This window comes from Suncus etruscus, chromosome 4, assembly GCF_024139225.1.
Source record: "Suncus etruscus isolate mSunEtr1 chromosome 4, mSunEtr1.pri.cur, whole genome shotgun sequence".
Classification (NCBI taxonomy): domain Eukaryota; kingdom Metazoa; phylum Chordata; class Mammalia; order Eulipotyphla; family Soricidae; genus Suncus; species Suncus etruscus.
The window spans coordinates 41383039-41399348 of record NC_064851.1 but is presented as its reverse complement, the minus strand read 5'-3'; the positions used below and the strand labels follow the sequence as shown (position 1 = coordinate 41399348).

The 16310-nt window shown below is 35.1% G+C and overlaps 1 non-coding gene across 1 annotated transcript; it reads left to right on the top strand.

Annotated features, from left to right (window-relative positions):
* The first annotated feature begins 1775 nt into the window (after positions 1–1775).
* On the top strand, positions 1776–1879 carry LOC126007470 (U6 spliceosomal RNA). Its single transcript, XR_007495039.1, has one exon. It is a non-coding gene; the product is annotated as a U6 spliceosomal RNA (small nuclear RNA).
* Positions 1880–16310: the final 14431 nt, after the last annotated feature.

The following is a 16310-nucleotide window of genomic DNA, read 5'->3' as shown; positions in this document are numbered from 1 at the left end:
CCAGCCTGGGATATTAGAGGAAGAAGGTGTAATTTAAGATTATTTAAGGTTTTATTGTTATTTCTTGAAGACTTTTGAACTGATAAGAACCAATAATACACTTGATCTTAGTCAAAAGACTGAGAAGCAATCTCGAAGACATAACAAAGACAAGAACTCCATTGGAAACTGGTTCTCATAATTCTCTGAACAGTGTCATGTGCATTGTGAATAAAATTCGAACATGCTATTAGCACAGTCCCAGCCAACCTTAAAAATTGGGTGAAAGGGGGACAGAGACATAGCATAGTGGTAAGGCATTTGCCTTGCATACAGCTGATTTGAAAAGATGGTGGTTTGAATCCTGGCATTCCATATGGTCCCCTGAGCCTGCCAGGAGCGACTTCTGAGCACAAAACCAGGAGTAATCCCTGAATGCCACTGGGTGTGACCCCCCAAAAAAGCAACAATAAAAAAGAAAAGGTCAGAGAGGTAGTACAGTGGATAAGGCTCTTGCCTTATGTGCTATGGACTTTGCTTCAATCTCTGGAACCACAAGGATCTCCAGTACTTCTTGACCACTAGTCAGTTGTGGCTCAAACAGAAGAAAATAAAAGTGGATTTAGTGTTAACTCTGAAGACAAAAATTGATTAATTCAGGAAATTGAGATGATTCAGTCTTGCATTCATTTATAAGTGGGATATTTTTATACACCCTGAACATTGACATAATGACCTGGCACAGGCCTCAGAAGAATAGGCATTCTCCATTCACCCTGATCTAGGGAAGTCATCTATGAAACATCCAAGGTTGTCTGTAACATCACCTGGAAGCAATCTTCTACCAGGGAAGACCCTACCGCTGCTCTGACATCTACCTACTCAAAAGAGACTTCCCTTAACACTGAGAAGACTTAACAACAATAATATCCTGCTTACTGGACAGGGCTCTCTGCATTGCCCTTTAATTGTGAGGTGAAACTAGAGGATGCTCAACACAAGCCTGACTTCAATGTAGGAATGCAGATTCCAGAATCTTTTGCTAACAACAGAGACTGTTTGAAAAATAAGACTGTATTGACACTACAGACAAGGACTTGGATTAGACAAACTATTTTGTTCGAGCCTAGAGCTGGTCTTACGCCAGGAAACTTCAGGTGTAGGGACTCCTTGTATTTAGGCCAAGGCTTTTCCTTTCCATGTCACCCATATTTTTGAAGGCCTATGCAAACAATAATTGCCACTCTAACACCGTTTTTACTTTGCTCCTTTGACTCTAAACCTTAAAAAAAAAACCTACTTAAACTTTTGAGGTTAACATAAACTAATATGCATATGCATGGAAATGTAAAAAATACTATGCCTTCAATGTTTAAGGAGTTACACAAATATCATGGCTTTAAATTGCTTTGTGTACCGCTAAGAAATGTTATAATATACATCTGGAGACTTGAGGGACAAAGTAATTGTACATGGGTTCTGCTTTATTTCTTCTTAATGTTCCTTGACTATGTTCAAAATTAAGGTGTCAGCAATGGGATTTCTTCTGAGAACTCTGTTTATTGGTGATTGTCCTTCCATGGTAACTTTACCTTGTCCTCTTCCTTTGCATCACTGTTCTCAAAATTAAAAATAAAAAAGAAAACAAAATAAGGCTAGTAATTATACCTACCTTTACAGAGTAGTAAAGTGTAAATTATTAAGATACCATTAGCACTTATAAAATGGTACTTAACTTTAGTGAGCACTTTTTTAGTTGTGAAAGGTATGTCTTATTACAGTTAAGAAAGATTTTAGTGCTTGCTTCGGCAGCACATATAGTAAAATTGGAATGATACAAAAATTAGCATGGCCCCTGTGCAAGGATAACACACAAACTTGTGAAGCATTCTATATTTTTTTCATTTCTTATACTCCCAAAAGAACCACATTACTAAAATCATCTTACTCAGCCTCATAATTTGAAGGAAAAATATGGACGGTACCAGGACTAGACAGTCATATGAATATTTAGTGGAAATAAAAAATGATCAGACTTGAACACCAAACCCAAAGTCAATGGCAACAGAATCAATATCCAATCTACAACAAGCTGTATGTGGGATCAGTTACACTACCATCCTGGGGGGTAAAGTGGGATGCATACTGGGAAAAGGGATGGAGAAAGGACAACACTGGTGGTGAGAATTACCCTTATTCATTATCATTATGTACCTTAAATATTACTCTGAAAGATTTGTAACTCACTTTGGCCACAATAAACATTCATATATATATATATAAAACTCATATTATGTAAAAAGAAAAGGTGCTGTTCACAGTGAAAAGAATAAAAATCAGTGTGTGACATACAAAAAAGAAAGATTTTAAATTTTAAATTTAAAATATAAAATTATATTTTAAAATGTTTATGGTTTAAATATTTGAAGTACCTTCTGAGGATGTTATTAAAGACAGCAGATAAGAAAAAATTGTTCTAAGGGCCAAAGTTGTGTGATCTACTTTGTAAATTCTTACTTTCATGTGTACTAGATAAGTTTTTTTAACAGGGATTTCAGAAAAGGAAATAGGTTTTACAGTGAAACACAAAGATAGCATCTGTTTATTTCTGTCATTCTATGTTAAGGCATGTTAATGTAATATTTCCTGGATGAAAGAAACTGGAAGATATATGGTTTCACAGATATCAACCTGTTGAAGAGGATTTAGGCTTACTTCTATATAGGAGGATGCATGTAAGCAAACTTCTATATACAGCAGCTCATTTTATTGTGTGACAGAAAGAAAACCTATACTGGTTTTTCCCAATGCAATTGCCTTTTAAGGCAGTACCTATCTGAGAATGACTGATAGTTACTCAAGGGCTCATGAGGATCAGAGATAGAAAAACACGCTGTTCTTCTATAACCTATCTTTGCTGTGGTTTCTTGGTCCAGATACTTGGATGTTGTCTTTAATATTTTTTCCAAAAAGAATTTTGTTCATTTATTTATGTATTTGTTTGTTCGGGGGCAATATCTGGATGTACTTAGGGATATTCCTGTCTTTGTGCTTAGGAATTATTCCTAATTTATTTTTGTTCACTTTTGGGTCATATTTGGCAGTACTTAGGATTACTCCTGACTCTGAACTCAGAAATTATTCTTGGTAGGTGAAGAGGATGATATGGGATGCTGGGGATTAAACCTGGGTTGGTCATATGAAAGACAAATGCCCTACCACTGTGCTATTGCTCAGTCCCTGATTTCTGATTCTTTTTAAGAACAATATAGGATGGAAAAATGGGTCCACTGCATGCAAAGCAAGTATCTTACCTTATCTATTCTGCCCTGAGTAGTTTTTTCATCTAATATTGGCTAATTCCTATGTGTGTTAAATTATTCATTTAATATTAATAATATAACACACATAGGAATTAGCCAATACAACATCCAACACAACATTTCTCATCAAAATCAATTTTAAATGTCTCTATTCAGCTAATAATGACCTGAAATTATAATTTTATTATATATAATAACCAGAAATGCATTTAAGTACTAATTAAATAGCATATATATGAATATATGTATAATATATTATATATGGAATATACTATATTATAATAGTGTAATATATAATATTTTATTATTTCTCTAAGTGTCCCCTCCTTCCTCCTTCCTTTCATTATTGTTGATGTTGCCATTTTGTGATGGGGAGTTGGGGTGTTATTCACATGCCTGGTTGTGGTGCTCACACATCATGTATGTATATTTGGTTGAATGATTCACATTAAACCTGTCTTTCGTACATGTTGTGTTTCTATAGCTGGTGGTTGTGGTTATCAAAAATTTAAACCTCTCCCCTCTGGGATGTTCTTAAAGTTGATCTACATGAAATGCCTGCCAGGGGCTTTATTAGAAATTAAAAGATATTTGTGAACAATAATGTTTTACTACCCATGTCTGAATAAAAATATAGTATAACACTTATTTTAAAGAGGAAAATTCAAATAAATATATAATATTTTGATAATGGGGGTGTCACTAGACTTATTGAGTCACTTGAGGTGATAGCTTTGATAATATGGCTTTCATCTCTTTTTTATGAAGATTCTGTACCTGATGTGGATTTCAAAATATTTTCAACTTTGAAGATGAGTGACTTTAAATGTAAGAGATTTTGTCTTTCAAAGAAGTACAAATATTCTCTTTTCTTGAAAATAATTTCTCTAGATTAAATGGAATAATTCAATGAACATGAGTCAGTAAAAAAATTAACCCAACTAAATCATTTGAATAGGCTTACGTCTATTTATGTTGAAGTCAAAGTCTACATAGACTACTTTAAAAATACTTATTTTCTCTTTCTCTTTTTTTCTCCCCATTTTAGTTGAAGTAATCGATGATATTGCTTCAGAAGAAATTAAAACAAAGAATTAATTAGAAAAGTTACTATCCAATAAATATGTTCTGGAAGAAACTTCATGGATGGGTAATTGCCACATTAAATGGAGATAGAAAGGTAAAGGAACAAATATTGTTTTAAAGATTCCCCCCGCCTTAGCACTCAATGAAAGAGCAATTGAGAGAGAGAGAGCCATGAACTAGGAAGATCTAGTTCTTCATGAGAAACAAATCGGAGGCTTTGGGTAGCATCATAAAATAGCCATTTAGTACATTGACCTCGTGTATTTAAAGATTATGAGATTTTACAGTAGTTGGGTTATAAAATATCAATTTAGAGCAACAGCAAATTTCCTGATATTCATTTCAGTTTATAGGCAATTCCTGTTCTGGCACGATGTATAGTCCTGAATGACCAGGCTCTCTAGTTCTGTGCTGCCTTTTTCTTTAGAGTAGAGGCATTGGGAAATGTCTCAATGCTTTTACCTGGAAAACAATGGGCTAAAATTCTTTACCTTAGTTATGTTATTTATATTGTAGAATTTTTTTTATAAACAGTTCTATTATTTACTGGAATTCTCACAGATTTTTCCTTTTCAGCTTCCAGGCAAGATGAGAAGAATGGAAACAATCAAGGGGTGTTAGGCTTTCATGAACACACTTTGCAGGGTTTATATAGCCTGGTTGTCCTGTGTATCACTAATTGGGACAACTGAAAATAAGCATGAGTAAAAAAAAATACTGTTATTATGAAATACTCATTATATTAGTGTTCAAATGAAGAGTAATTTTGGTTTATACTTCATTACAAAATGGGGCCATTTTTTTCTTCTTTCTTAAAGATATATGCTTATTGAATGTATTTAAATTACTACATAATTTTTTTTCAGGGGGAAAAACCTGGAGGCAAGTGTAAAACTAGCAGCTACAGAAAGCTAGAGAATCAGATGTCTGCTGGGCAAATTGACAGAACTCATTAATCTTCAATGCAGTGTGCTATAGAGTCTGTCCTTTCATGCACCTGCCCAAGCCGAAAGTAATTACACGATGGCACTATTAATACTGAAGAGCTTGAGTAGGGAGAGGGTTATCTTCTCTTCTTAGTAATTGATTGCCAGCTGATTAGTGGACAACATTTTTCTTGCAGCATAATTGCCTTTGTGCTATTGTAGCCTCTCTGACCTGGGTTGAGGCCATCTCACTGATTTTGAGGCCCTGACAATAGCTTTGCAGCCCTGAAAGTAATGAACTGGAACTCAATCACTGCAAATTCCCTAAACAGTAGATGCCTAGTTAAATGTATTTCAATGATATCCTGAATAATAGCAATCATATCATGAATCATACTTTTTCCTTTTAGGAAAATCATAGCACTTCATTGGAGACAGCATATCAAAGAAAGATTAAATGAAAGTCATGATACACATCTTTTGGTCTCTAATGACTATGATGAACTGATCAGAAACTAGTTTATGGAACTTAAAAAAACATCTCAATAAATTCTGGTCATATTAGAATCGTAATAGTTTTTAGCCAACACGTTGGCATTGGATTTAGGACTACTAAAACACATTTAACTTTTAATAAGTCACATTAAAGACAAAGAGAGAATTATCAGGTTTAGATGCTATTTTTTATTATGTGGTAGCTGCACATATTAAATAGTGGCCTTTTATTATACAAACATTCTCTTATGTTCTTTATACTCTGTATGAGGTATTGAATTTAGGAGTAAAATGGAAGTTTATGTTTTAAATTTTTGAGTTTAATAGTTCAGAAAATTAAAAGTGAATGAATAGTGTATCTTTTCTCTGTTATCAATGATGCCAAGAGAATCTTCTTTGATAGCTTTCATATATATGTAGATAGCAGTAAAACTTTATCAATTCACTGCCTAAGTCACCTCACTAATTCATTGCTCAATTCAATTTACTACCTAAGAGAATTTGAACTCAGAACCTCTAAAATGTTATTTTAAAATAATTAATTTAAGCCTCTAAAATGTTAAAGAAAATAGGAGCACATAGCAGAGAATTTGACACTCATTCAAATAAAATCTGCCCCTTCACACTGGGAGGTCAAGATTTTCCTATGTAAAAACAGAGATGTAAAGAGAATTCTTGTAATGTACATTGTTTCCATTTTTAAATAAAATACTTATAATCCAAATATTTTTTTAGAAACATAGCAATATTTTCCTATGTTTTTAATTGAGATTACTGACCCAGAAAAACAGTATAATTAAGTTAGCTAGTAATTTAGAAAATCACTAAATGTGCTCTTCAACTAAAGTGACTCAAATATTTACAAATTTTTGAATAAGAATGTTGTGTGGTGTGATAGAGCATACTACTCCAAATCAACAGGTGGGGTATTGGCTAGAAGCAGTTGGCTTATTCTTAGCCATTATCCTTTGTATAAGACTAAACTCTGATTGTGTTTTTGTTTAGTTCTGAGCACTTTTATGTGTGCCATTAATCCCAACATAACAATTAACACAGATGTTTTAAATTCCAGTGAGGAGAGACATTGGCTACAATGTAAACAGTTTATTTTAGAAAATGGAAAGGGATAGACGATTGTAAGTATTGTTTATTACAAATTAGTCATATGACATTGAAAATTTTTGAAGCACAAAGTGAGCTATAATGTGTAAAAGCATTTATATACTCAATGGTAATAATGGCAAGAGATGAGAAATGTGGCTGATGAAAAATTTTTTTTAGTTTATACCAAAAAGATCAAAGTAAATTTTGAGTACAAATAAGTTCATGTAAATTTTGTGAAAGGTTAAGAATTTGAGAACCTAAATATTAAGCACAGCTTATCATTGATGAAAGTTTCATTATGCTCCAGAGTGAACTTTCTTCAATCTGTACAACATCAAAATCAGTGATCAGTACATGTAAAGTGCAATTATTATATTTGCTGTGATTATTGTAAAGAAGACAAGTTTCTTGGATATTCAATGTAAATGAAATTTATATGTCTAAAAATACATACTGGATAAAATGAAATAGCAACTCTTAGACAAGTCTATGGTGGGTTTACTTGCAGTTCTATTAACCAGAAATGTTCTGGAATTACAATTTAAGTTCCTCATACTTTTTGTTAAGAATATTCAAAATCCCTTAAGGAATACTGTCAAGGATCTAAAATTTGAAAAGCTAAACATGACAGGCTTCTTCTGCTGAGAGATATGAAAGCATCAGGACCCCCAGGATGGGACAAAGCTGGGAAAAGCCCTGAGAAATAGGGATGAGAGAGGTGACATTACTTTTTCACTGAGAAAACACAGGGTTCTTCTTCTGCTGGGAGACACAAAAGCAACAGGACCCCAGCTCAGGCTGAAGCTGGCAGAAACTCTGAGAAACAGAGGAGTGAGTGACCCTTCCCTGAAAGGACATATTTAAACTGAGAGGTGACAAGAGAACACAGGCTTTTCCTCACAGAGACAAAAAATCAGAGGAATACAGCTGCTCCACTGCTCCACAGCTGTATTTATCCTGTAATCAATGTAAACTAGCAAAGCATGTAGAGCAAAACCACACTGAAAAGGACACTATGGAAAAGCATTGCAGAACACTGCCATGCTTAGAGAATGAAGGTGATGCATCTGAAGACCCCCTAAGTACAGCATCTACATAGTCTCTCTGAGAAAGACTTCAGAGAGAAAATTTGGAGGATGTTCAAAGGACTCAAAGAATCCATAGAAAAAATGAACAAACCACAAACAAGAATCAAAAGAACAGGAAAGTAGAAATAAGAAAACTCCAAATGGAAATATCAGGGCAAAAAACACTTGGTAGATGAAAATAGAACCTCACTGAAAAACCTAACCAACAGAGCAACAGCTGCTGAAGACAGAATAAGTGAGCTGGAAGATGAGATGCATAACAACTGCATACAAAAAAAAGAGGCTGGAAAAGAGCTTTAAAACAATCAGATAATGAAAAAATCCTCAAATAATGTGAACAGATAAAAATCAAGGTCTGCAATAAACTCAATAGAAACAGTAAGAATAATTAGAATCACAGAGACTCAGGAAGAAAATCTAAAATATCAACAGTCAAGGACAACATTGCAGAAAAACTACCAGAGCTAAAGAGTGGATACAAAAAAAAAGTATGTGCCCAAAGAGTACCAGCTAAAAGAGATCCAAAGTATAACACCCCAAAGCACATCCTAGTCACAATGATGAATCCCATAGATAAAGACAGAATACCGAAGCCAGCAAGGTCAAAGAAGGAAATTATGTGCAAAGGAGCATCCCTAAGATTTATAACACATTTGACAAAATCAACCCTCAAGGCCTAACAGCAGTGGTGGGATATAGTGACAAAACTCAATTAAATGAATGCTTTATCATGAATACTTCACCCAGCCAGACTTATATTCATGTTTGAAGAAAATATACACAACTTCACAGAAAGACAATGGCTGAGGAAATTTACAGACTCCAAACCAATATTAAAAGAAGAAATCAAAGGTTTAGACTTTTAGGGCAAGGCAGACCCAGCAAACATCCAAAGTCCTACAAAAAGATGATCATAAACCCCATGACAATCATTTCTCTCAATGTCAATGGACTAAGTGCACCTGTTAGACACACAGAATGACAAAATGGATCAAAATGTTGAATTTAACATTTTGCTGCCTCCAAGAAACACATTTAAGTAGTCACAGTAAACATATTCTCAAAGTCAAAGGCTAGAGAACAATCATTCAAGCAAACAACTCCTTAAAAAGGCAGGCATTGCCATCTTATATCAGATGACACAGACTTTAGACTTAAAAAGGTGATAAGGGACAGAAAAGAACATTTTTTGATAATCAAGGGATATGTGCACCAGAAAAAATCAATTCATAAATATATATATGCACCTAATGAGACAAAACAAAATATTTAAAACAATGTTTGTCATATCTGAATAAAAACATCAATACTAACATAATAATAGTAGGAGACAACACTGCCCTGACACCCCTTGATAAATCAACAAGACTAAAATCCAACAGGAATATTCTAACTGTGAAGGAAGAAATGGAAGAGCATGGCTTAGAAGATATATAGGACTCTCCATCCCCAGAAAACTGGATATACATTATTCTCCAATGTAATTGGGTCATTCTCAAAGATAGAATACATGTTGAGCCATAAAAAATACATAAATACAAGAGGATATAAATAGTAAGAACTACCTTTTTAAACTATCATGCATTAAAATTAGAGGTGAATCACAAACAGACACAGAGACAAAGTTTTAACAACTGAAAATTAGAGGTCTGTCTGAGACTATTGCAACGGAAGGGGACCTCTGGAAATATAATGGAAGACTCTATCCCAGGCCCCTTCCTAGGATCAGCACAAAGACCAGGACCGCCAACCACAGAACACGGATTAAAATGACACTGAGGGAACAGAACTTCTAGATCCACAAAGAAAGACATAATCATAAGTTCAACTCCTTGACTCATGCAGATACCAAGACCTCTAGATACAGAGGTCTGATGTTATCACCCAGGATGGAGCAGAAGTCTTCCATACACCACTAAAGCACCAAGGGGAGAGTAAATGAACCTGAAAGGAGTCTATAGTTAATCCCATGACAATATACTTCAAGGGTGGAGAAACCCTGTATCTCTTAGGCAAAGGAAATTTCTTTTCAAATGACCCCAATATTTACTGTGCATCTGCAGGAGGGAAGAAAAAGCACAAAACAATTTTTTATTATTATTTACTTATCTATATTTTGTTGATTTCATTGTTGTGATTTGGCTATTGAAGTAGATGTCTCCATTTATATTTATTTATTTATTTATTTATTTTCTTCTTTTCTTTTCTTATGAGCTCTGCCACATTTTTTTTTATCTCAATACCATGGCTTTTATATGGTGCTTACCCTTTTGTTTTGTTTTGTTTTGGAATGCTCACTGGATATTTTATTTGACAGTTCTTTATGTACTGTTGTGGTGTTTCACCTTCTTTTTCCCCTTCATCTCTCAAACCAAGGATGAAAGCCTCTAGAAGGATTCCGCCCATTTCCGGAGTATCTGATTCTTTTTTTTTCTCTCCAGGTTATTACTTTTCTCTTCTTCAAACAAAACCGCATAACTTGAACTATCTAGTCCAGCCTCCCAATTCGGTGGGGGGAATAAGGGAGGTACCAAGATCAAATAGGTGTAAGACCACTAAGTAGTAAGCTAGGCACAGAGGGGACCACTTATTCTAGCAGCCCCGTGGGTAAGGGAAGAGGATATGGGAAGAAGGATGGGAATGGACGTGGAGGGAGGACAATTCGGTGATGGGAATTCCCCTGATTTTATGTTAATATGTACCTAAAATATTATTGTCAATGATATCATTGACATATGTAAGCCACTATGATTAAGATACAAATTATATTTAATAAAAAATTAAACAACTTACTACTAAGCAACTAGTGGGTCAGAGATGAAATTAGATAGGATATCAAAAGATTTCTTAAAACAAATGAGAATGAAGATACTAATTATCAGAATTTGTGAGACATTGAAAAAGTGGTATCAAGAGAAAATAGCATACAAGCATTTATTGGGAAGGAATAAAGGGCCTAAAGAAATTATTTGATAGCACAGCTTAAAATTTGAAAAAGAACAACAAAATAAACCAAAAACATGCAGATAGAAGAAAATAAAAGCTATAGAAGAAATTAATGAACTGGAAATCTAAAATCAAGCTGAAAGATCAATGAAATTAAGAGTTGGTTCTTTAAACCACTAGCAAGATTCACAATGAAAGGGAGAGAGAATCTTAATAAACCAAATTAGAAATGAGTGGAGGGATCTTACTACAGAAACTGTAGCAATTCAAGGGGTAATCAGAGATCACTTGGAGAAACTCTATGCCATAAAACAAGAAAACCTGGAAGAAATCGATAAACTCTTGAACTCCAATAATCTCCCAAGGTTAAACCAAGATGATCTGGCATATCTGAACAAACCTATCACTGTTGAGGAAATCAAAATGGCAATCAAAAGTCTTCCCCAAAACAGAAGGCTAGGCCCATATAGATTCACCAATCTATTCTTCAGTCCTTTCAAGAAGACCTATTGCTAACCCTTTTCAGGTTCTTTCAGGAAATTGAAGAAACAGAAACTCTCCCATATAGTTTTTATAAAGCTAACATCACCCTGATACCAAAACCTGACAAAGATGCCACAAGAAAGAGAACTACAGAGCAATAACCTTGATGAACATAGATGCAAAGATCCTCAACAAAATCTTAGCAAATAGGTTCAAGAAGGTCATATACTATGACCAAGTACGACTCATCAAAGAGTTGCAAGAATGGTTTAACATATGTAAATCAATGTAATATATCATATCAACAAAAGTAAAAATAAAAACCATATACTATCAATAGATGCAGAGAAAGCATTTTATAAGGTCCAACACTCATTCTTGATAAAAAAAATCTCACAAAATGGGAGTAGAATGAAATTTTCACAATATAGTCAAGCCATTTACCTCAAGCCTATGTCAAATATTGCCATACTTAATGGGGAAAATTACAAGCTTTTCCTCTAAAATCAGGCACAAGATAAGGCTTTCCCCTCTCACCACTCCTATTCAACAGATGAATGATACTATATTTAAAGAACTCCAATGACTCTAACAAAAAACTTCTAGAAACAATAGATTTGTATAGAAAAGTGCCAGGATACAGAATTAATGCACACAGAACCAATGACCTTTTTATTTACAAATAACACCAAGAAAAAATAGACATTAAAAAACAATCCTATTCACAATCATACCACAGAAACTCAAATACCTTGATGTCAAATAAAGAGAAACTATCAAAGAAAACTATCAAATAATTCTTAAAGAAATAAAAGAAGAAACAAGAACATGGAGACACTTATCTTGCTCATAGATTGGGAGGATCAATAGTATTAGAATGCCAAAACTCCCCAAAACATTATACAGTTTTAATGCAATCCCTCTAAAGATACCTATAACATTATCCAAAGAAGTGGATCAAGCACTCCTGAAATTCACTTGGAAAAAAATGCCCACAAAATTTTAAAATAACCCTTATAAAAAAGATGGAAGACATCACTTTTCCCAACTTTAAATTGTATTACAAAGCAATAATCATGAAAAACAGCATGGTATTGAATTAAGTATTGAAATAATGACAGGCTCTCAGGTTAGCAAAGTAGACTTAAGTTTTCTGGAAATGAACACTGGACACACAATCAATTAGTCTTTGATAAAAGGTTAAAAAGCACAAAATAGAGCAAGGAAATCCTGTTCAACAAGTAGTATTGGAACAACCGGTCAACCACAAACAAAAAAGCAAACTTAGACCTCTATCTAACACCATGCACAAAGATCAAATCTAAATGAATTAAAGACCTTGATGTCAGTCCTGAACCTATAACATATCTAGAAGAAAATATAGGAAAAACACTCCCTCATATGGAAACTAAAGGCATTTTCAAGGAGGAAACACAACTCTCCAATCAAGTGGAAGTAGAGATAAACTAATGGGAACACATTAAATTGAGAAGATTCTGCACCTCAAAAAACAAAAACAAAAAAACAAAAAACATAAAAAACAAAACAAAAAAAAACAGTTACAAGCATTCAAAAGCCATCCATGGAATGAGAGAAACTATTCACCCAAAATCTATCTGATAAGGGGATAATATACAAGACATACAATGTACTAACAGAATTGAACAAGAAGCAAAATAATCTAACTTTATCATAAAATTGGGAGGCATTTCTTTAGGGAAAAATGCAGATGACCAAAAGGCATATAAAAATGTGTCACATCACTAATTATCAGGGAAATGCAAATCAAAACAACAACGAAGTGTCATTTCATGCCACAGAGACTGGCACACTTCAAAAAGAACAAGAAGTGCCAGCAGAGATGTGGCATCATTTACTAATGATGAGAATGCTGTCTAGTTCAACCTTTCTGGAAAACAATATGGATAATAGAAATTGAGCTCCCCTACAATTTAGCAATACTACTTCTAGGGATATACCCTAGGAATACAAAAATAGAATACAAAAATACCTTCTGTACCCCTATGTTCATCACAGTACTATTTAAACTAGCTAAAATCTGAAACAACCCAGTGCCCAATGACAGATGAGTGGCTAAAGCAACTGGTATATTTACACAATGAAATACTATGCAGCTATTAGAAAAAATGAAGTCATAAAATGTTCCCATACATTGATGTAATGGAGACTATTATGCTGAGTGAAATGAGTTGGAGGGAGAGAGATAGACACAATGATCTCACTCATCTGCAAGATAGCAATAATATCTAGATACAATAGAAATGAATGACAGGAGAACCAGCTCATGACATGAAGCTTGACACAGAGTGTTGAGTGCAGCTAGAACACTAACCACAACAACTACCATAACAATGATAGTGAGGGACAGAGGCAGAATGCCTAAGAGACAGGCAGATGTTTGGGGAAGGGAGCGGGATATAGGGAGACATTGGTGGTAGGAAGATCACATTGGTGAGGAGTGGTATACATTCTATGAAAGCGCAGTATAAAAATTTTTGTAAACATGGTGATTAAATAAAAATAAAAAAATAAAAATGCTAAACTCAATGTTTAAATCATACCTTTTCAACAATTTTCCCCCAACATATTTCATGTTGCTTTAAGTCACACTTCACTGTGCTCTGGGGCAGCTCTGGGATCTTTGCTTTGGGATTGTTCGCTGGTTCCTGGGGGACCATGAACTACCAGGAATAAAAAACCAAGGATCTCACAATAGCAAGGCAAATACTCTATTACTTAGCAATGAACTTTCAACATGAATATCATTCTTCAGAGTAAAAACACTGTATAATGAATGTGTTACTTAAAAACAGTTTTTAGCAATACTGTTTGACATTAGCTTTAAAAGATGTTTATTTAATGATCACCATTATAATGATTAAATCACTCAATTTCTACTTCAATTTTGTAACTAGATGATTAGGGTTTCATTTAATAAAATTTATCTAAGATTAAGGGTTAAAATAGCTTAACAAAAGCAATTTTCTCTATTTCTTTTCCACAAAGTTCTATTAGAATATAAACTAGGGTAACACTACATTTAAAAGAATAAAATGAAAGTGTCAATTAAAAACACCTATATAAATAAGCATAGTTTTATTTTTTTGTTTTGTTTTTGGGCCCCATTTGGTGATGCTCAGGGGTTACTCCAGCTATGCGCTCAGAAATCACTCCTGTCTTGGGGACCATATGGGATGCCACTTATCAAACAGAGGTCCATTCTAGGTCAGCTGCATGCAAGGCAAATGCACTACCGTTGAGCTACTACTCCAGCCCCAGCATAGTTACTTTCTTTTTGAAATCTGAATAGGAATTGTCATGAAGACAGATTTCATGATTGCATCTTTTTTTTTTGTTGTTTGTTTGTTTTTGGGCCACACCCGGCGGTGCTCAGGGGTTACTCCTGGCTGTCTGCTCAGAAATAGCTCCTGGCAGGCACAGGGGACCATATGGGACACTGGGATTCGAACCAACCACCTTTGGTCCTGGATCGGCTGCTTGCAAGGCAAACGCCCCTGTGCTATCTCTCCAGGCCCCATGATTGCATCTTAAGCCAAGAACAAACTCTTCTTTATTTCTTTTTGTTTGTTTGTTTGGGGGGGGGCACAAGTATTACCTGGCTCTGTGCTCAAAAATTACTCCTGGGGCAATGGGAGCAATAGCACTGCAGGTAGGGCATTTGCCTAGTGCACTGCCAACCTGGGTTTGATCCTGGCTTTCCATATGATCACTCGAGCCTTCCAGGAGTGATTTCTGAGCACAGAGCCAGGAGTAACTCCTGAGCACCACCATGTGTGGCCCAAAAACTGACCTCCTGCCCCAATAAGCCATCATCCAGCTCCCAAGCGAAGGGACACCCACTCAGCCCCACATCTCATCCCCTGGCAAGAATCTACAACCAACACTCCTGCTGGCTCATGCTCTGTGGCCCTCCTTCTCACCCCCACCCCCAAGTGTGGACTGTTGTTTGATGCCAGACTCAGCTCCAGAAGGATCCTATGTGCAAGAATTCTACCCGAGCCCTTTCTGCTGCAAATAATTTCTGAATCTCAGTAAGACCAGGTGTGTGGTGAAAATGTGCCCTGGATCCCACCTCCCACAAGAATATCTCAAAAGACAATGGGGAAGTCTATATTTCCTTTATAAGTTTAAGACTTATATAATACTACCTCTTAACCAGTTTATCCCTAAATGTAACATAGTCACCTGTATCACTTTGTTCCCTTAATATTTTTAAACTTATTTTTATTTTTTCTTTTATATATATGTAAGTATAACATATATATTTTGTCTTGTTTCTATTCTTTTCTTCCTTAACTCTACCTGTTTTGGTTCAACTTGATACAGAAACCTACAAGAAAAAGTCTTGCCTGGGATAATAGTTCAGGTCAAAACCAGGGCATAGAGATAATGGAGCCTGACACTCTCACCCCCAAGTGCACCAGTAATATAATATAGCACCATTTCTGCTTGCAAAGGCATCTAAAAATGGGAAAATTTTATGTATAGAAGCATGCTCTTATCTACTAGGGATAAGAGCTCATACACTTTACAATACAGGGGCACCTCCCACCTTGAACATATGTCATGTGTCCCAACTTAGACTCCATGTGATTAGACAGTGACTGTCCAATCCTGAACCCTAGATCTCAGACATAGAACTGAGACAGTTCTCTGAAACAGCTCCAGTAACCAAACTCCCTCTGGAACATTCTTAGTACTGCTCTGACACCAACATGTGCTGGTTTTGATATGACATCCTGACAATGAAGAAATGGCAACAACTTGGTCTAAGAGCAGGATGTCTTACCTCACATTCTAACGATAAGATGAAATTAGAAGACATGATATCCTTTGAT